The sequence below is a fragment of the Callithrix jacchus genome, chromosome 9 (assembly GCF_049354715.1).
Source record: "Callithrix jacchus isolate 240 chromosome 9, calJac240_pri, whole genome shotgun sequence".
Lineage (NCBI taxonomy): Eukaryota > Metazoa > Chordata > Mammalia > Primates > Cebidae > Callithrix > Callithrix jacchus.
Window position 1 is genome coordinate 12,497,061 of NC_133510.1, and position 23,019 is coordinate 12,520,079.

Sequence of the window (23,019 nt, forward strand, 5' to 3'; positions counted from 1 at the left end):
TTTATTCTTCCATCTGAACCCCCACTCTTTAAACATTATGATGTTCTGGTAGTTATGATCCACTTGCCCCAGGAAGAAGTTAGCACTAACTTTTGGGCGGAATAATTAGTTAATTAGGAAATAGAAAATTAGAAAATAATTAGGAAATCTCGCCAGGACTCCTGAGCTAGGCTCTAGAGTCGGGCTGTCTGGTAACTTTTTTTGCAATAATGGAAGTGCAATCCAATAGGATAGCCACTGGCCAAATAGGGTTACCGATTACTTGAGGTATGTGCCTCATATAACTGAATCTATGGTGCTCTTTAAAAAATTTTTTTTCTAATGTGAAAAGGATAAAACATAAAACTCTTGAGATTTATAAAGTGAATACCTATATGCCAACCTAGATTGTATACTTAACATCTTTTTTACTGTAATATGTCTATTATAAATCATCTTGGTTTTTCCCTTAACTAGTGTAATTGGTGCTAGTAAACTACATTTTTTGTAGTGATACTTAGTTTTGATTAAATTTAGTGGCTACCCATTGGACAGTATAGGTCTAGAGCATGGTTTGGTAACCTTCTTGCCATGGAGCACTAGATGGCAAGTTTTGAGCATTTCATTGCTCAGAATGACCCACTGTTTCACATTTGCCATGGAAAGCAACAGAGTTCTACTTCATGGTGCAAGTACACCATCTTCAGGTCTTGTATGTAAAATATTTCTGTTTCAGTTGTAGACCTTGATAATTGTGCAATACAAAATTGTATAATATTCTTGCATTTGGTGTCAGCCTCAAGAAGAAAGAAGAGCAATTGCCTTTTGAACTTCCAGGGGGCCCATAGTTTTTGGTTGTGCCTCAAAATAACCTTCATTCTGTGACTCCTGTTGAGTAAGAGGATTCATTCAAAACTGAACAAGGTTGAGGAGAAATAGCGCTTACATTAAAATCTTTAACGCTTTGTCCCCATGCTCTGACTTACTTATATATTGATTATTTTGCTCTGTCCCCAGTATCTACTAGGATTTCTCGTATTTAAACCCAGTGGGAGACTAGGCCATTAGAAAAATATTATTGACCACAACTTTCTTATACTTTGATCTGTCTTTTATGCTGATGGACAGTGATCATTAGAAACTGAATTTTTTGTAGTACTAGTTTTATATGAAACTAGATTTTTATTGCACTCAGGTTATGTTCCTTTTACCTCCTTTCTTTTTTTTTTTTTTTTTTTTTTGAGACAGAGTTTCGCTCTTGTTACCCAGGCTGGAGTGCAATGGCGCTATCTCAGCTCACCGCAACCTCCACCTCCTGGGTTCAGGCAATTCTCCTGCCTCAGCCTCCTGAGTAGCTGGGATTACAGGCATGCGCCACCATGCCCAGCTAATTTTTTTGTATTTTTAGTAGAGACGGGGTTTCACCATGTTGACCAGGATGGTCTCGATCTCTTGACCCTGTGATCCACCCGCCTCGGCCTCCCAAAGTGCTGGGATTACAGGCGTGAGCCACCGCGCCTGGCCCTTTTACCTCCTTTCTTAATAAAGAGACCTCTTGAAATAAACTTTTTTCCAAGCACTGTTTCTACACCTCATCCCACCTTTTCCCCTCTCAGGAGATAGTGCAGAACCCTAGCACAGTCTTTTCCATGTAGTCTTTTTTATGCTTTTTTTTTTTGAGACAGAGTCTCACTCTGTCGCCCAGGCTGGAGTGCAGTGGTGCGATCTCAGCTCACTGCAACCACCACCTCCCGGGTTCAAGAGATTCTCCTGCCTCAGCATCCTGAGTAGCTGGGATTAAAGGTGCATGCCACCACACGTGGGTAATTTCTGTATTTTTAGTAGAGATGGGGTTTTGTCATGCTGGTCAGGCTGGTCTCAAACTCCTGACCTTGTGATCTGCTCACCTTAGCCTCCCAAAGTACTGGGATTACAGGCATGAGCCACTGTGCCTGGCCACTAGGTGTGTTTTAAGCCTGTTGAATTGGTTGCTATTTTGTTCTCTCCTTAGATTATTTACCTTTAGATTATTTATCTTTGGTATTTCATTGATATCAGGCTGAGTCAATTTGTATGGATTTTTTTTATTGCATTTTAGGTTTTGGGGTACATGTGCAGAACATGCAAGATAGTTGCATAGGTACACACATGGCAGTGTGATTTGCTGTCTTCCTCTCCTTCACCCACATCTGGCATTTCTCCCCAGGCTATCCCTCCCCAGCTCCCCCCAACACTGTCCCTCCCCTATTCACCCTAATAGATCCCAGTGTGTAGCGCTCCCCTCCCTGTGTCCATGTGTTCTCATTGTTTATCACCCACCTATGAGTGAGAATATGCAGTATTTCATTTTCTGTTCTTGTGTCAGTTTGCTGAGAATGATGTTCTCCAGATTCATCCATGTCCCTACAAAGGACTCGAACTCATCATTTTTGATTGCTGCATAATATTCCATGGTGTATATGTGCCACATTTTCCCAGTCCAGTCTATCATCGATGGGCATTTGGGTTGGTTCCAGGTCTTTGCTATTGTAAACAGTGCTGCAATGAACATTTGTGTGCATGTGTCCTTATAGTAGAACAATTTATAGTCCTTTGGTTATATACCCAGTAATGGATATTTTTAATGTGAATACAAATGTAGCTGAGATGATTTATATATTCTATTATTAGACTACTTTGTTTTGATTTGTAACATGAGTTGTGCTGTAAGTTTAACCACTGGCCCCTTTAATTAATAATTGGATTTCTAGCATGAATAGATAATGAACTAGAATACAAATTTTTAAAAATGAGGCCAGGCATGGTGACTCACACCTGTAATCACAGCACTTTGGGAGGCAGAGGCGGGCAGATCACCAGAGGTCAGGAGTTCAAGACCAGCCTGGCCAACATGGTGAAACTCTGTCTTTATAAATAAAAAAATTAAAAATGTAATAAAGATAACAAAGATAAAGGAAAGATTTGAGGGTGAGTTCAGAGTCTGCCTTGGCTGACTCCCATATGAAGAACAGTAAAGTTGGAGAACTACCACTCAAAATCTCAGGTATCTACGTTGTCCTAGTGTGAACCATGTGACATGGTGGAGAGAATGCTGATTTAAGAATCGGAAGTCTTAATTACGGATCAGCTTAACTCTTTTCCCTTAAATCGCCATCAGGAATCCTTTTTTTTTTTTTTTTTTTTTTTGCCATTATGTAATCTTGCTTAATTTCTGAGGTGGCCCTCTTGTTTGTCTTCTCAGAAATAAGAGGAAGGATGTTTACTGTTTGATTGATGCCTGGAGGTCCAGTTGGGACAATATACTTTAAATTTAGAGCATCTGAATATATTGTACTGTAAAGACAGGACAAAAAGGGTGATAGGGAAACAGAAAATCTCAAGATAGTGATCTTTTTATTTTTCTTTACTATGAGAACCAGGAAATCTAGTTTCATGCAGTGGCATAAAAAGCATTAGGACAAATAAAAAAGCAGGTGGGAGCCTGTCTGGGTGAGGTTAGTCCTCCCAGTGAAGTGATTCGGACCATCTTCCCTGCATGCTATGGTTTTTTCCAGACATACTTCTTTTTAGTCTGGAGCGGGAAGAACAGTGTGCTGCTATGATCTGATAAATCACTGAGGTTTGAAAGTGTGACCCAGAGGTTTGAAGTGTGACTGGAAGCTGTGTGCTAAGCTTCTAGCTAACAGTATGGTCAGAAAGGAATGAGTAAAATATGTGGTTTCCCGAATCAAAAAGTCTTTTGCAGCAATGCAGCCAGAAAATAAGCAAATTAATACTTCATATATTCATATTTGTGTGTATGTGCATGTTTTGCACAAAAGTGAATTTGAAAGACAAAGTACCAGAACATTCAAAACTCTTCGTATTTCTCTTCTTTCTCTTTTATTAACTGGCTGTGATAAAGTTTAATACTTCCGGCTTTGTGTGCCTTTGATCAAAAGGCCAGGCAGGGAGTTTCAATTCCATTCGAAGTTACTGTTATCTTCTGCTGCTGATTGTGTTTTCCTTTAAAGAAGAAATTTGCCTTTTCCAGCATTTCAGAGCTTGGTAATAAAGAGAAAACAAAAGGAGCACTACACAAGTTGGCTTTCCAATTGTCAGTCTAATTCTGCCTCTTTTCAAAACTATGAACGAATCTTGATTCAATATTTAGTTGGTTTTCACTTTATCGACTTTGTTCATCAAATGCACTTGTAGGCATCCTACCTCTTATATGTGCTGCAGTTTCAATAATGAATAAGACGGACTTGTGGACTTTATATTGTAAGGGAGGAAACAATATGGAAAAAGTGTAAAAAAGTATGTTCTGCACTTGTCTAGTCTCCATCCTGAGAACTATTCACCTTCTCACCAGCTATGTGGATGTAAATCAAAACAGAAAAATGCCTCAACATCACTAGTATCTGCATGGGGCTGCAAGATATGCAGCCACAGTTTCTCTAGAGTGATGGTGGCATGCTGCAGTATGTTCCCAGATCCTAAGTTATATTTGTGTGCCATCCCAACCTGTTCTTCCAAACACTGGCACTTCAAGCCTTGTGGCAGGATAGAGAACCTAGCTCAGTATGTCAGGATATCTGGACTGCAGTCCTGGTATTTCCCCTATTAGAACCTTAGGGAAAGAAAAACAAAAAACCAAGAAAACGTTACTTATTTTAAAGTGTAAGAAATCCTGTCTGTAGTGCTAACATTTAATTAGTCCTAGCCTATGAAGTGTGCGATACTTTTATTGAACCTATGAGAAAAGTGAGGGTTGAGGTTTTGGATGACTTGTTCAAATTTTTATAGATAAGAACGATTTGAATCTTGGACTTCAAGGAAAATTTTAACATTTTATGAGAGCCGACCATATATATGGCAGGTTGTGGTTAGGTACGTTGAGCTAGATCTTACCTCATGTAATCACAGCAACCTTGGATGGCAAGTAATATCACTATTTACTATGATGAATACAAGACTTAAAGAAATGAAGTAAGGCCGGACGCGGTGGCTCATGCCTCTAATCCCAGCACTTTGGGAGGCTGAGGTGGGTGGATCACGAGGTCAAGAGATCGAGACCATCCTGGTCAACATGGTGAAACCCCGTCTCTACTAAAAATACAAAAAATTAGCTGGGCATGGTGGCGCGTGCCTGTAATCTTTGCTACTCAGGAGGCTGAGGCAGGAGAATTGCCTGAACCCAGGAGGCAGAGGTTGCAGTGAGCCGAGATCGCGCCATTGCACTCCAGCCTGGGTAACAAGAGTGTAACTCTGTCTCAAAAAAAAAAAAAAAGAAAAAAAAGAAATGAAGTAACTTGCCTGAAGTCACACATGGGAGCTAGGGGCTAGCATTTCAAGCCAGATTTGCCTGGTTCCAGAATTCATGCTTTGTGGCAAGAGCCTTGGAAGCCTAGATCCTTCTGAATTCATGGCCCATCATGCTGTGTCTTCAGTCAGGCTTGATTTTAAGGAGGAGTCAAGAATTAGCAATAATGTTTCCTTATGCAAGTCAATGAACCTCTTCACTTTAGTTTCCTAATTTGTAAAATGGGGACAATAATAAATACTAGTCAGTGTTGGGAGGTTTTAATATGGTTATATGCCCAGGAGGTACTCCTGTAAATGACAGTGTCTCTGCCACCTTTTCAACAACCGCTATTACTACCCCCCAGCCCTCGCCCCTGCTCCCTACTTCCTATCTTCTTTCACAGAACTAACTTCCTTTATGTATTATTTTTGCATTGAGATAAAGGAATAGGGACCATGTTTACTCTGATTTGGGATTACCAAAGCCAATCAAGGATTGGGGGAAAGAAGAAAATGCCCAGCAGCAAGTATTCCTGAAGCGTCCAAACTCCACACATGAAACTTCGCCTACATTATTGAGTAAAATGAGCCTCTAGGAGATACTTGATTTAATGGCCTGCACATGATGATGTGGCTGACTTCAGGGACTACATGTCCCTGTATGAGCAATTTCCCCAGCTGTTCTGTGCCTCTCTATCCCACACTCCCTATTAACCACTATCACCTGATTTGAAGAACAATTTAAATTGGTTTCCTAGAACTGTAATGAGAAGATTGAAAAAGATTGAATCAAATAAAAGTGAAAGTTAATGAGAGATTTGAGTACATTCTGGCAGGGTCTGCCTCAGAGTAGAGCAATAAAAGTGATTTTTTTTTTTTTTTTAGTCTTCAATATAGATGAAAATGTGAGTCCTTGCTGGAAGGTTTTAGGGACAGATTTACGAAGTGAGAATTCGTGGGCAAAACTCAAATAGAGAAATAACTTGCAAGTATCTTCTTGAAAAATCAAATGTGAACATTTTCACACACAACTGATGGAACATAAATGGGAACATCTTTTCTGGAAGGCATTTGGTGATATATATGAGAGTTCTTTAAATATATATGCCCTTTCACCCCATAATTTATGCTTAAAAAGTTTCCATAAATTTTTAAAAATATTTGATCTGTATTCAAATGTATAGACCAAATATTTTTTACAATAGGAAAAAATTCAAAACAATTTGAATATCCAACAGTAGGGGATTGCCTAAATAAATGGTGGTTTATCCATGTGGTTAATAACTATATATAATTTAAAAAATAACATTTCAGATGAATGCTTTTAAAATAATGGAATACATATCATTTATTAGAAACTAATAAATCAAAAAATACCATGTAAGGAATGATACCAACCTTAATAGTAAACACACGACAAAAAACTGGAAGAATATATGCCACAATTTTATAGTGGAGTTATGGATGTCTTAAAGTAATTTTAAAAATACATTTACCTGAACTAAACATAGATAGAAAAAGGAACTTTAAAAAAAAGTGACATATAAGAGAACATTTCTAACAGAGGCTATTAAGAGCTAAATAATTTAATCATTATACTTCTTTTATGTATGTCTATATTTTTATACATAAACATTTTAGTCATCTCTTTTACCAGCAGTTTCTCTAAATAATATTAGTTTTTTGTTAATGATATTAGTTTTATTTTCTCCAAAGATGTGTATAAAATTTACATTTTCAGTCCTCAAATACTGAGTTTGAACATTATTTTGCAACGAGGACTAAGTGGTTGGTTAGTTAAGATAGAGGAAGATACAACTCTTGACCGACTTTCCTTTCCCATCAACAACAGCTTTCATTACACAATTTCCTCCTATCACTTTGGTCAAGAGGTGGAGCAGAAAATTTTGAGTTACAGTAGCATTCGAAAAAAATTTATTTCTGCCTTTCATGTCATAGCCCCTAAGGGATCCAGACTGGAAAGGCCAACTTCTTTCTCATTTTGAAATCAGTTTTCTCCACCTGCACTACTGCATAGCACAGATACAGGTAATATCCATGTTATTTTCTCAGATCTTTCTACTAGATTATCCTTAGTCCTGCTAATTCTAGAAATATGGCACTTAATTACAAATGACGTAGCATTGCAACAGGAATGACAGGAAAGCGATTGCTATTGATTGTATTAGAGCTGCATTACTCTGAAGGACATTGTAGTTCAGTATTCACAGAAAGTTATTTTCTCTTTCTCAATATGCTATGATTTTTGCTTTGTGTTATCAAAATAAAGAATAGAGATTTGAGGGGTTAATTACTTTTTACTTGGGCCTAATGATTTACATGTTATTTTACCCATCTTGAACAATTCTGTAATAGAAAATACTATACTTCTTTTTCTTAGGAAGTTAGGGAAAATGTGACTAGGTTAGAATATTTTATAAATTTAAAAAGTTTAGAAAAGAATATGGTTACATTAGTTTTTTCATATTTCCCACTTCTTGGATATCATCTTTTTACATTGATAAATATAAGAAGTAAAGTAAGGGCCAGGTGCGGTGGCTCAAGCCTGTAATCCCAGCACTTTGGGAGGCCGAGGCGGGTGGATCATGAGGTTAAGAGATCGAGACCATTCTGGTCAACATGGTGAAACCCCGTCTCTATTAAAAATACAAAAAATTAGCTGGGCATGGTGGCGCATGCCTGGAATCCCAGCTACTCAGGAAGCTGAGGCAGGAGAATTGCCTGAACCCAGGAGGCAGAGGTTGCAGTGAGCTGAGATCGCACCATTGCACTTCAGCCTGGGTAACAAGAGTGAAACTCCGTCTCAAAAAAAAAAAAAAAAAAAAAAGAAGTAAAGTAAAATTTAGATATTTATCATTTGATTATTCTTTTCTATATTGACATTCATTAATAAATTGAATCCTTTATGGACATTAACTAATGACTAACTTGACAACTTTCATTTTCACATAGGCTTCTCTGGCAACATAATACACTGAAAGATTATTTCTAAAATTGTAATGTATATAGAATCATTTGAGATTAAAAATACCTTTATCTGGGCTCCAATTCAAGTGATTTTTATTCAGTACAACTTGCAAAAGGCATTGAATCTGAAATGTTAACCAATTTGCAATATTGATCCTCAAATAATTCTTTTGGAGAGGGTATATGGGACACATTTTGGGACACACTCTGATAGAGAGTCAAGTAGAGTTGAAAAGAATGCAAGAGCTTTTTAATATTTATATGTCTGTTAGAATGCATGTAAGTTTTTATAAGGCAAGATATTTTTATTTTTTCAGAATTTAGAATTTTTGTTTGTTGAAGTGATAACTTTAAAGTGTCTCAGTGATTTAAGGTGGTATCAATTTTCCCTAACATGTGTGTATGTATGTTGAATATTTCGAGTAAAATGGCTGGATGAATAGAACAATAATCTAATGGTAGACTTTTTTTCTCATCCTTTGTGTATTTTCCAATTATCGTAGTTATAATAACTAGAGGTATAAACGACTTCAACAAAAATGTTGAAAGATTTTTCATTTCTTCTCCGAATAAGGCTCACTCTACATGTTTTAGGCACTTAGTTAATAAACACACACCAACAGACACACAGACACACAGACACACATCTCTTAGCATTAATTCCTGGTGTGTTCCTATTGGCTGACATTTTAATTTTTCTTTTAACTGAAACCATCCTATTGCAGGATTTGAATGCAAAACATATTTATCTTCTTACTCTAAAGATGAACAATCAGGGAGGGATTTATTTAACCCTTAGATTATTGCCTGTGACTTCAGAGTCACAATAGATTAAGGCCTGATGATACTCAAAGGCCTGAGAAAACTAATGACAGAGGTATGTTTTAAGCATCTAAATTCACCTGTTTCTTATGGATTGTAAAACTTTTGACATTCGAAAAAAGATTCCTATCTGTATTTCTGGTTCTTGGCTGGTAATAAGAAACTATAAGGAAGTATAGTAGTAGACGTATTTTTTTTAAGTTGTGAGAATGCAGAAATGAATGAATTCTTTTAAACTTAAGAAGTTGGTAGAATGTTTTCATTTAAATCTGGTCAAGAATTTATGAGGTCTTGAAAATAAAGGACAGACTAGAGTCTGAAGAAAATAAGACATTTCCTAGAGAAATCAAAGTATCAGAGAATGCGTAAGAAATGAAAAACAAATGTCAAAAACATTTTTATTCAGATAGAAGATATTTTAGGTGTCTTGAGTATTTACCAAATCTTAATTGCCACGATGCAGTAACAATGTTTGAATCAAAAGGGGCGTTCTAATTTTTCTATGCTCTCTCTCCCTTCAAATACGGTCACTGTTCAACTCTACATCGAGAATAACTTTTACTACTTTAACTTAGAGATAATCAGAGATACAACTTCGGACACTGAGGATCTCAAAAGCAAAAGGATGAATATAGTATTGTTTAGAGAAAAATGGAATTGATGAAAAGAAAGAAAAGTTGCTTCCTGGAAACTCCCTCAAGGATGGTGGACCCATCCACATTTGCAGCTTCAGAATATCCACTATTGGCTGTAATTTCTTAGCACTATTGACTGCTTTTTCCTTTCTCTTCATGATTAGTTGTGATCACAGGAAGGAGCACACGTCAACTTAGATTTTGCTGATGTTTTGTGTCTACTGTCATTGGTGCTTTTATGTGGGATGGACTTTTAAAATCCTATAGAACTATTCTTTTGTGTGGGATTTCTACAATGTGTGCATGTAATTTCTAGATTACAAATTTAAATAAACTTGTATGATATATTTTTGCCAAAGTTTTAGAAAAGAGTGTCTCTTTATTTCAAATGAGATCTTGGTTTCCCAGATCAAGGTTAATAGTGAGCCAAGCTCTTCCCCTGGTGATTATTTTCCTTCTTTTTACATTTAAAGAATTTTCAGTGCCCTGGTGTCTAATTGCAGTGACTCTTGGGATCCTCTGTTAACTTCTTCTGATGATAGTCACAATGTTGGTGACAAAGAGTGAGTAATAAAATGCACCTTCCTGTCTGAGTAGCATCAGTAATCACTGATTGTGCAGATACTAACCATGCTCCATCCATTGTTCCCTGTCTGTAATCAGAAAACGTTCCAAGCGACTCTGGCTTTTGTTGGTCATTTTTTTTCTGGACATATCACAGTGTCATTTTTAATTTACTTAACCTTGACTCTGAAGTTGTGATGAGCTGTTTTACTGTGTATAATACATGGTAATAGCCCTTCTCATAGAGGATTTAGCAATACATGTATTCTACCATTTGGGCTTGATTATTATGAATCTGAGATAACCATTCTTTGAGAGATAACAGTTCAAAAGAAATCATGGTTTTCTCTTGACATTTCTCAAAGTATATAATGAGGTAATGGTTTAGTAGCATCTACACATGCTATTACATAATATTAAATTCCAGCTTTATCTTTTGTTTGAATTCTTTCATCTCTTTAGAAAAATCACTGATATTTTATATTCAGAAAAAATTACACATCTGGATCTTACTCTATTTTCTGCTGTGGAAATTCCATCTGCTCCAATAATAATTGTGTTATCTCTTCATGTTTCTTAGTTCAGATTTTCATATGCCAAAGATATGGAGTTAGATGTTGGCAAACTGATTTTTACATTGGTGCTTGTTTGTAAATGATGTGTTATTAAAAATGAACTAAACTGAAAACTATGGTGTTACCTTCATCATTTTACTCAGATATTTTATTTATCCTACACTTAAGCTGCTAATGGTGAGAAATTTATGTTTCTATTTTTATGGTCAGTTCGCTGAGGTGTTACATTCTAAATGTCAAATTATTAATTAAAGTAAATTAAATTGTAAACAATATTGTATAGTCTATTTTAAAATAAATAGAAGAGAGAATGAGGCTAACAAACATAAAAAAATGCTCATCATCACTGGTATATTATTAATCACTGTTGTATGTTAATTTTGGATGTCCTCACCACAAAGAAATGATAAATATTTGAAGAGATGGTTAAGCTAATTACCCTGATTCCTGATTTGATCATTACACAATGTATACATGTATGGAAACATCACACTGTACCCCATAAATGTATATAATTATTATGTGTCAATAAAAATAAAATAAAACTAAAAACCTTCATACAATAGTGTGAAATGCTATTTCACAGGGATGCTAGAGTGTTGCCAAAGCTGTTTCCGGTAGTATAATCAGACAAGCCAATGAAGAGTTCAAGGGTACTTACTGGTCAATGTCAGTGAATCTTATTACTAGTTTCTAGTTTTTCAAAACTAGAATTCCTGGAAGTGAGACTCATCAGACTGTGGTTTCCAGGTGAATCAAACATCAGATTCACCTGAAAAACCACAGCCTGATGAGTCTCACTTCCAGAGATTCTAGTTCAGTAGTGTAGCGGGTTGAATTATGCCCCCCAAAAGGTAGGCTCTAGTCCTCATCCCCAAGAATGTGAACATGACCTTATTTGTGACCTTCTTTGGGAAAAAAGCATCTTTGCATATGTAATTAAGGTAAAGATCTTGAGACTGTACTAGACTATGGTGGGCCATAAGGTGGACTTAACTCTAATGATGGATGTTCTTTCAAGAGACAGAAAAAGACACAGAGACACAGAGGAGACTGCTATGTGAAGACAGAGGCAGGGATTGTAGTTACACATCTATAAACCAAGGAAGTCCAACAGCATGGCCCTGGCATTGGAAGGGTCTTCCCACAATGAAGGCGTTATGTGGAGAGACAGCAAGGGAGAGAGCTTGTTTTTACAACAGAGTTACTCCCGGGATAACTATCTCACTCTCATAAAGGAATTAATCCATTCTTAAGAGTGGAGTCCTCATGACTTAATCAACTCTTCAAGGTCTGACTTCCCAGTACTGACACAGTGGCTGTTAAATTCCAACATGAGTTTTGGAAGGAACATTCAAACCAAAGCACCTCTAACGGTAACATCTTGTAAAATTATAATGTAATATCATGACTTAGTTATTGACATTGATACAAATACAGAGTGACTCTACCACAAGGCTCCCTATTATTGCCCTTTTATAGCCACACCTGCTTCCTTTCCTCCATTCTTTGTTCCCAACTCCTCTGAGTCTATAATTTTATCATTTTAAGACTGTTAAGTAAATGAAATCATGCAGTCTGTGACCTCAACACAATTTCCTGAAAAATTATACAAGTCTTTGTAGGTATCAACAGTTAATTCTTTTTATTGCTGAATAGGTATGGCTGCATCAAAGTTTGATTAACCATTTACCTACCGAGGAATATTTTGATTGTTTCCAGGGTTTTTTGTTTGTTTTTCTCTATTGCAAATAAAGCTGCTATGAACAGGGATAGAGATTTTTGTGTGAACATAACATGTTTCATTTCTCTGAGACAAATGCTCAAGAATCCAATTACTGAGTCCTGTGGTAGTCATGTTTAGGTTTACAAAACATTGCCAAACTGTTTTCCAAAGAGGCTATAACATTTTATACACCCATGAGTAATTCATTTTCTTTACATACTGGACATCATTTGGTGTCGTCATTATCTTTAAATTTTATCCCTCTGATATGTATACAGTGATGTCACCAGTATTTTTTAAATAGTAGATTATATTTTTGAGCCATTTTTGTTTGACAGAAAATTTGAGTGAAAAGTACAGAGAGTTTCCCTATACTCCCTCACCCTCCTCCCAGTTTCTCCTATTATTATGTAGCATTAGTGTGGTATACTTATAACTGATGATCTAATATTAATTTTTTCATGGTTTATATTACTAAAGTTCATGGTTTATATTAGTTTCACTCATTGAATTTTACATTCTATGGGTTTTGACAAATGCGTCACATACGTCTACCATTACAGTGTTGTAAAGAATAGGTTTATTGACCTAAAAATCTCCTAGGCTTCATCTACTCCTCTACCTCTTCCTCTCTCTGAGACCCTGACAAACACCGATTTTTTTTAATGTCTCCATAGTTTTGCCTTTTCCAGACTGTCATATAGTTGGAATCATACCTTATATAGAATTTTCAGATTGGCTTCTTTTACTTAGTAGTATGCATTATTTAGTTATGTTTTTAACTAAATAATATTTCATTGTCAGGAAGTACCATGACAGTTGATCACACCTGGAGAAGCACTCTTGGTTGCTTCCAAGCTTTGGCAATTATAAAGCTTCTATAAACATTCATATGCAGGTTTTTGTAGATTTAAGCTTTTGGCTCATTTAAATAAATACTGAAGAGTATAGTTGCTGGTTCATATTTTATGTTTAGCTTTTTTAGGAACTGCAAACCCACAGTCACGAATGAGAATGGAGCTGTTGCTCTACATCCTTGTGAGTATTTGGATTGTCGGTATTTTAAGTTTTTGCCATGTTAGTGGGTGTGTAGTGGTCTCTCATTCTTTTAATTTGCAATATCCTAATGGTATATGATGCTTAATGTCTTTTCATATGCTTATTTGCTATCTGTGAGGTGTCTCTCTATACCTGTTTATACTAGCTTTATAAGAGAAAAGAAATCAAGAAACAACCAAAATATTCCTCAATAGGTAATCATTTTCTCATTAAAAAAGTAGTTTGCGAGGAGAGGATCCAATATGGCTGATTGCTAACATCTCAGGATTGCAGCTCCCAGTGAAAGCGCAGAGAATGAGAGGATGCCACACATTCAGACAAATTTTTGTCACTCACGGACCAGAAGATTCCCAGTGGAGGAGCCCCATGGGTCACCAGCGCGACTCTTGTCGCCGGCTCAGCAGTTTTGGCGGCACCTCAGCGCGGCAGCTCTTGGTGCAGAGTAAACGGGACTGGTTCCCCTTCTGACCGAGGTTTGGAGCTCCAGGAAGGCAGAGTCGCCTATTACGACTCAAGAAGGAAGCCAGACTGGAGATTCCCGGGCAGAAAAGCACCATCAGTCTTAACGTGGCTGTTTTGGCCGGTGCAGTGGGTTGCTCAGATTTCAGCCCTGGGAATTAACACCTTGGCCATACACTCAGAGACCTAATTTGAAAGTTGGTAATTACAAAGCCAACAGGTGGATAAATTTACAATGATGGGAAGAAACCAGCATAAAAAGGCGGAGAATACTCAAAATCAGAATGCCTCTCCCTCTAAAGAGGATCACAGTTCCTCATCAACAAGGGAACAAGGCCTGATGGAGAACGAGTGCATTCCATTAACAGAATCAGGCTTCAGAAGGTGGATAGTAAGAAACTTCTGTGAGTTAAAAGAACATGTTGTAGCCCAATGTAAAGAAACTAAGAACTTTGAAAAAAGGTTTGATGAAATCCTAATGAGAATAGACAATTTAGAGAGGAATTTAAGTGAATTAATGGAACTGAAGAATACAATATGGGAACCCCAAGAAGTAAGCACAGGTTTAAACACTCGAATTAATCAAGCAGAAGAAAGGATATCAGAGGTAGAAGACGAACTTAATGAAATAAAACGAGAAGACAAGAATAGAGAAAAAAGGATAAAAAGGAATGAGCAAAGTCTCCAAGAAATATGGGACTATGTGAAAAGACCTAATTTATGTTTGATAGGTGTACCTGAATGCGAGGGAGAGAATGAATCCAAGCTGGAAAATACTCTTCAGGATATTATTCAGGAAAACTTTCCCAACCTAGCAAAGCAGGACAATATTCAACCCCAGGTAATACAGAGAACACCACAAAGATATTCCTCAAGAAGAGCAACCCCAAGGCACATAATTGTTAGATTCACCAGGGTTGAAACAAAGGAGAAAATACTAAGGGCAGCCAGAGAGAAAGGTCAGGTTACCCACAAAGGGAAGCCTATCAGACTTACAGCAGATCTCTCAGCAGAAACCCTACAAGCCAGAAGAGAGTGGGGGGCCAATATTCAACATCCTCAAAGAACAGAACCTTCAGCCCAGAATTTCATATCCAGCCAAACTAAGCTTCACAACTGAAGAAAAAATAAAATCTTTTATGAACAAGCAAGTACTCAGAGATTTTATTACCACCAGGCCTGCTTTACAAGAGCTTCTGAAAGAAGCATTACACACAGAAAGAAACAACCAGTATTAGCCTTTCTAAAAATACACCAAAAAGTAAAGAGCACCAACATAAAGAAGAATTTACATCAACGAATGGATGAAACAGCCAGTTAACATCAAATGGCAGTAACCCTAAATTTAAATCGACTAAATCCCCCAATCAAAAGATACAGCCAAAACCTAATGGTATGCTACATCCAGACCCATTTCACATGCAAGGATACACAAAGACTCAAAACAAAGGGATGGAGAAAGATTAACCAACTAAATGAAGAGCAAAAATAAATAAATAAATAAAAGCAGGAATTGCAATTCTCGCATCTGATAAAATAGATTTTAAAGCAACAAAGATAAAGTGGTAAAAGGATCAATGCAACAATAAGAGCTAACGACCCTAACACCCGGATACATAAGACCTATAAAGAGATTTAGACTCAATGAGACCGATAATTAAGAAGGATATCCAGGACTTGAACTCAGATCCGGAACAAGTAAACTTAATAAATATTTATAGAGCTCTACACTTTAAATATACAAAATATACATTCTTGTCAATACCACATCACACCTACTCATAGGTTTAAATGAAATATTAATTGGCCATTATTAATACCCATTTTTAGAATAAAGCAACATTTCCGTTCTCTCTCCCTCTTTTTCTTCCTCTTTCTTCCTCTCCTTCACTCCTTTATTTTCTTTCCTTCTCTCAAAAAAAAGTCTATTATTTAGTCTGAAAGAACAAGTCTTTCTAAATTAAATGTGTATAATTGCCCAGAGATTATTATTCAGAGTGTGTATTATAAATAGCTCTTTCTGTCATCTTAATTTTAGAAAAATTGTGAGAATTTGTTCCCCTTGTGTTATATATGTACCAGTAACCAAAATTTTAATTAAGAATTGGTTCCAGGGTCAGGTGTGGTGGTTGGTGCCTATAATCCCAGCACTTTGGGAGGTCGAGGCAGGAGGATTGCTTGAGGCCAAGAGTTTGAGACAGGCCTGGGCAAAGTAGTAAGACCCTGTCTCTATTAAAAAAAATTTTTTTAAGAATTGGTTCCAATTAGTACCATAAAAATATATCAGCTTTGATATACTCACCCAGCTCTAAACATAGATATTTTAGAGTTAACACATCCTTTTATTTTGTAACTTTTCTGGGAATAATCATCTAATACTTTTACTTTGAGCAAACTTCTTCCAGCTATTGGATGTCTATTCTATGTATAGTGGAGCATCATTTATAAGTGTTTTTAGATAACTGCTGAACGTCAAGTTCAATAATGCTGCTATTATCCAAATACATGTTTATACAATGCAAAATGTAGTATTTCAGTAATAATCTAAAGACTGTCTCTAACAATTACCATATTTTATATGTGGCACTGACTTGTTTCACTTTTACTACCTGGAAATTCTGGTAAATACTTTGCTGTGAATAGCAACTGTAGGCAGTGGTAGGAAATCATTATTCCACAATGTTATTACATCATCTATGACTTTACAGAAAGTCAGTCAATATTTAAAAATCAATTTTCTCTCTCCCTTAGAGGAACGCTATTCTGTTGTCTATACTAAGACATTTAGACAAATACGCAATGTATTCAACTGCTTAACTTTTTTTTAAAGTTAAGCATTTTTTTTAAATGGGGTTTCACTGTGTTGGCCAGGCTGGTCTTGAACTCCTGACCTCAGGTGATCCACCGTCCTAAAAAAAAAAAAGTAGTTTGCTTATTTTCCTACTGATGAGTTTTAAGAGTTCTTTGTATATTTTTGGTACCAGTCCTTTATCAGTTATATGTTTCATAAATATTTTCTCCCAATCTGTGGCTTGTCTTTTACATTCTGTTAATTTATTTAGAATTTTTGCCATAATCTTTCCCCTACTTGGCAAATAAAATTTCTTGTAATTTATTCAAATACACATTGGCATTTCCCTATTTGGACATTCAAATCATATTAAATTTCACATGGCATTTTTCTGCCACGATGTTGGGAATATTCAAACCCATCTGAGACTTTTTAATGATACTAATAGGGATACAGTACTTATGGAGATCATTATAATAATCCTATGGCATAATATCATTATCCACACTTTACAGATGAGGAAACTGAAGCTAGTGTATTCAATTAACAGTAAAAGATGGTGTTTAAACCATGGCTGGCTGACTCTACTCTGACAATGATATGAATATGTCTCTGATCTTTATCTTTAGCTCAGGTATCTTCCATTATCTTACTAGACTGAGAATAATGGATATTTTCCCAGGTACAAAGGCAGATCTATATGTTATCATAGGCATTTGAAAATGGCAGGTGCCATGCTTTCATGCAAGCTATTACGGTAGTTATTTAAAAGAGGCCTTTCAGTCTTTTACAATAGCAGTAAGACTAAATGGAGACACAAATTAAACTCAACAAAATAAAAAAGGTTGAGCCTGAAACTGAGTTTATCCTTAATGGTAAATGGTGACTTATGATGCAAAGAGAAGAATATTGGAAATGAATAATGTGGAATAGGGTTTCAGGTTTTTTTCTTTGATTTTTATCTGCCTATCTTTGTCAAAAATCTCAAAGTAGAATCTATTTTTTTACACAAAATTCCAGAAGATAATTCAGTTTTAGAAGTGATTGCTGTGTGTTTTGAATTCTCTATGCTAGATGCCGCTTGTTTCACCCATTACATGTTCTTGTCGTGTTTCATTTGGCCTGATGTGCTTTATACCTCCCATTTCTACAGCTAAATTTTTTCCGTCAAGAATCAGTGAAGTGGCATACGCTTGAACAGTTAGTTTCTCATGTTTCATCCGACCCAGAATTAACTGCCCATTTTCCTGCTCTATGAAACTCTTTGTCTTTTATTATGTCAACTTGGATTACATTAAGTAAATGTTTGTCATTCGTATTGCACTGAAAAATATTTTTTCATACACTCATTCACAATTTGTAAAAATTTTAACAGTTTATTTCCTCACTTAGTAGTTTGCCTTGTGTCGTTAAAGTGATAACAAAATGAAACCCATTAGGTCCAGATGGGTTAAAAGGAAAGCGAACATTTAAAAAGAAGACTCTTTTTAATTGAATGTGGAGAAAGCTATCCTTCACCGGCGAAAAGTGTAAGCAGAGATGTGGTAGCTCTAAGACTTCATTGGAAAAATCTCTCAGAGCAATTATTAGATAAAACCATCAGAGGAAACAAGGATCTAAGTGGTATGTGCTTAAGTGTCAAATATCCAAGATGTACTTCAAAGCTAAATAATAAGGAAATATTTAGAATTTACTTTTATTCAGAAATTATTTATTAAGCAACTACTATATATAGAAAGCTGTGCTAAGTATTGGAATTCAAAATGGGCATGACATAGTCACTGCCTAAAACCTAGGCTAATTGGCAAAGAGATCATTAACTAAAAGATATGTATCCATGAGAGCAAGTAAATTATTGATAAGGAATGACTGTTTTAATTACGGAGCAGTTCAGAATATACATAATATACACTAATACAGGATGGCCATAAAGTTGGGAAATACAGATAACATTTAGTTTTACAGATTAACACACTTGATTGCTTCTTCCAGAAGATGGTAAAGAAGTAGGTTAATATTGTAAAAATCAGAGACAAAAATCACAGGAGGCAAAGCATCACAAAAGCATGTGCAAGCATTGATGGAAATGTTGCATTAATGTCCCATGTTGACCCCATCATGCATGACACATTGCTAATGAGGAACAACACGTTGAACCTATGTAATATCACCGTAACTCAGAGTGACAGGCATAAATCACCATTATAAGCCTTTTCTATGTTTCCAGACTTGGCGATCATGTTGCATACATAATATATATTACATAATATAATTTAAATATTTTGAATGCTTTCCTTTTTTTGAAAGTTGTGCCATTTTCTTCCAAATATTTTTGCAAAGCAAAACACAAGAGCATTGACATTTATAGAAATTACAATTTTCAGGGTTCAAAATCTTCTCTCTGGCTAAGAGATAATTTTTCTATTCCTCATTCTCCCATGGTTTGAATTAGTAATTGTTTTATAGCAGAATTTTTTGTTATTTTCTTCTTTGACTCTATCTGTCACATTGTGGGAGGTGCTGTCAGAACATTCTTGCCTCCTTCTGCTTCTGGCTTGGATTTCCTGTCATCACACAAACATCAAAGAAAGACAAGATCTCTATATGGAAACCACATGTAAAGTGATTTCAGAGACTCTTAGCTAACTCGTTCACAGTTTTGACTAGATTATTTCTCATTTCACTCCCTCTTTCCTCTTTTCCCTTTTTTCTTCTCTCCTTTGTTTTTTCCATCCTTCCTTGTCTAGTTATCTGTGGTATAATTTTTTTCTCTCCATTTATCAGTTAAGAATATTTATTTCATAGGCACATGTTTTTAGCTTTATTCCCTAGGTGAAGAGTGGAAATATAAATATCTATGAGAATTCTGACCAGAATAGAAACTGTCAGAATGCCACTGAAATGTCAGGATCTCCTATTGTGCTGCTGACAATATTTGCAGTTGTTCTGGACATGGGATATTTTCTTCCGTCGGGCGTTTATCAGGGAAAGTGAGCGACTCTCAACTCTATTTCTGACCAAATTGTTTGTGGAGTTTTCAGGTAACGGACAAAAGTGTAATCAGCTTTTGTTTCTAGGTATTTTGTTAATACCTTTAATTCTATTTGATGGCAATTGATATTTGAAATTCAGAGAGAGTAAATTGAGAACACTAAAACATTAGGAAAGGGGAGTGAATTCCCTGGATTAGAATATTGCCAAGTTGAAGCGAGTTAAATTAAAAGGAGATCATTGATGGCTTACACCTGTAATCCCAGCACTTTGAGAGGCCAAGGTGGGTGGATCACCTGAAGTCAGGCGTTCAAGACCAGCCTGGCTAACATGGTGAAACCCTGTCTCTGCTAAAAATACAAAAATTAGCCAGGCATGGTGGCATGAGCCTGTAATCCCAGCTACTCAGGAAGCTGAGACAGGAGAATTGCTTGAACCTGGGAGGTAGAGGTTGCAATGAGCCAAGATTGTGCCACTGCACTCCAGCTTGAGTGACAGAGAAAGACTCTGCCTCAAAAAAAAAAAAAAAAATCAGGTCATTGAATGAAAAAATTTATATTCTGGTAATGGAATAATTCTGGGTCTTCTTAGACTTCTTTCTTTTGGAACTGAATAAAGTGAATTACACAGACTAAGAAAATAGAGATGATGTAAGTTTATCTTTCCCTTTCTTTAGAAATATTAGTACTTTTTCTTAGCATATAAACTATAATAATCTAGACAGAGTTTTTTTATTATCTGGATATATACAGACAAACGATTATATGACTTTTTCTTTATAAGCTGAAAATTAAAAAAAAATAAACTTTGTATTTTCATTTAGAAACAAAGCCATTCAAGCAGATCAGATTGGTCTTTTAGATGCCTTGATACAGAATCAATCGCTCCTTTTTTCAGTCTTCCTTGTGTATAATTGTTTCCCTTAACAGAACATTTATTTGTCCCTTTATTCATTGGTCCAACAGTTGCTTATTCAACTCTTTCTATGTGCAAGGTATTATACTTAGTACTGAAATTGTAAAGGTAAATAAATCACGGATCTTTCCCTCAGAACAGCAATACGGACAAATAATTGAAATGCAATGTCAAGACAAACGTCATCGGGCCAGAATTAAGGTGTTCAAAGAACTCACAGTATGTTATCAAGGAAGTCTTTTCAAAGAATTGCATTCAGTCGACTTTAGAGCAAGAGTATGCCATTTGCCAGTTGGATAAAAGGGAAAATAATATTTTATTCCGATTAATCATAGTCCAAATGCATAACTTACCATGGACTGTTAGCGCTTCTGGAAGACAGGATACTGGGCCCTCTGGGAGGAGTTACGGATGGGGATAACCAGCACAGTGTTTAGCTGGAGTAGGCCAAAAAAAAAAAGTTTAAATAATAGATGTAAGAATGAATACTGGATAGGAATTTAAAAATATACAAATATTTCTGCTCAGGGCCAAACTATTCTTCTTTTCTTTGGTGCAGGTTCCAGAAACTCACCCCTTTCCTTTTCCATTTAAAGTGGTTACTGCCTGTGGTACTTTTTGATATTACCATTAGCCCTGACACACACCTCAGGTGAACTTTTTCCGTCTATTGTTTTCATTTCCTCAAAGGCAATTGCTCAAGTTCCTTTTCTTAAAAGTATTTTTATATTTTTAATTTTTTTAAACTGATAATTGCTGCAGGTAAACCAGCAGAGGATCAAAATACCACCAAAAATATAGTATATTGTTTTTCTTTATCCACTATGTACGATGGAATGTAGTACATATATTATTCCCTTTCTGGGAAGTGAAAGAGCCCTCTTGGATCTCTGACTTTCATATTTATTTTGGAGGATGAATAATAGGCCCTCAAAAAATGTGTTGTCATCTGGTTAAATCTTGTGTAACCATTTGCCTCAAGTAGCAGAGACTGTTGGCCAATCCATGAATCATTCCACATCTCCTGCCATTCTCACAAGTTACTCACTTTCCCAGCATCCTTGCACCTAGAGTGTTCATATGACCCATCTCTGGTCATCGAACTAAGGGCAGAGCTGACTAGAGGACTTCTGGGGTGGCTTGCTCTGCGCTATTCTCTTCTTGCCTTGAAGACTGACCTGGGGGGATGGCAGCTCTGTGTAGCCACAACGTTGTCCATGTGCCCAAGGGCAGAAGACTAGAAGGATTTAGAAAGCCAGTGGCATTGATGATACTGTTGAGCTGCTAACTGGCCCTCAGTCTCTTGCCCTCTAGACTTTTTGTTACATATGTCCAAATACGTAAGATCCACCTACCTGTGACTCTTAGAGATTTCATTGGGGTCCTCATCACACAAAAAACAGTGCTCACACTGAATTCAAAGTACATGCATATAAAGATTATCTGACAAATAGAAATGGACATGTAGGAAAAACAGAATGAATAAATCACAATAATTCTAGATTTATTATTGCTGTAGCCATAAAGCGTGTTCTTACAATCTGGCGTTACAGTACACAAATGGTGCCATACTACAAAACAAGGTGATTTAAGATGAAAACCAAACCAAACCAAACCAAACGAAACAGGAAACCTTAAGACTTGTGGTTTAAAAAATGAACAGGATCTTAAATCTCTCAGGAAGCCAAAGCTGCAGCTTCTCATCTTGCCCTTTGCCTGACAGCTCTTCTTTTGTGTATTCTGACCTGTCATTTTAATTTTCTTCTGATCATAGTAGGAGGAGAGCCTCTTTGAATGATACTATCTTATAGTTTCGTCTCTTTCAAATCAAACTCTTTTTCCACCCATCACTGATGCAACAGCATCCTCAACCCTATGGAAAACCACAAATGCTGTAAAACTCCAATATACACTTTACGTAGGAAGACCAGTAAAGAAATGCTTGTAAATGAAGAAAACCTACCCAAATATAATTTTTATTAGCAACTACTTCCATTATGTTGTATGAGATGTATGAATTATAATGATTGTCAAACTCTGTAAACTATCTGGAGATATTTATTTCAAACCAAATATGTGACTGATGGCCCATGACATGGCCCTCAGGAGATCCTGAGAACACGTGTCCAAGGTGGCTGGGCTACAGTTTGGTTTGATACATTTCAGGGAGACATAAGACATCAATAACTACACGTACGATGTACATTAGTTTGGTCCAGAAAGGTGGGA

General features: G+C 36.3%; 1 long non-coding RNA gene across 1 annotated transcript; it reads right to left on the reverse strand.

The window, feature by feature from the left end:
* Window positions 1–18,723: 18,723 nt before the first annotated feature.
* On the reverse strand, window positions 18,724–22,780 carry LOC144577710 (uncharacterized). The gene is made up of 3 exons (XR_013522238.1): window positions 22,146–22,780; window positions 21,144–21,227; window positions 18,724–19,448 (listed from the first exon to the last, which is right to left on the reverse strand). It is a non-coding gene; the product is annotated as an uncharacterized LOC144577710 (long non-coding RNA).
* Between the last annotated feature and the right edge of the window lie 239 nt (window positions 22,781–23,019).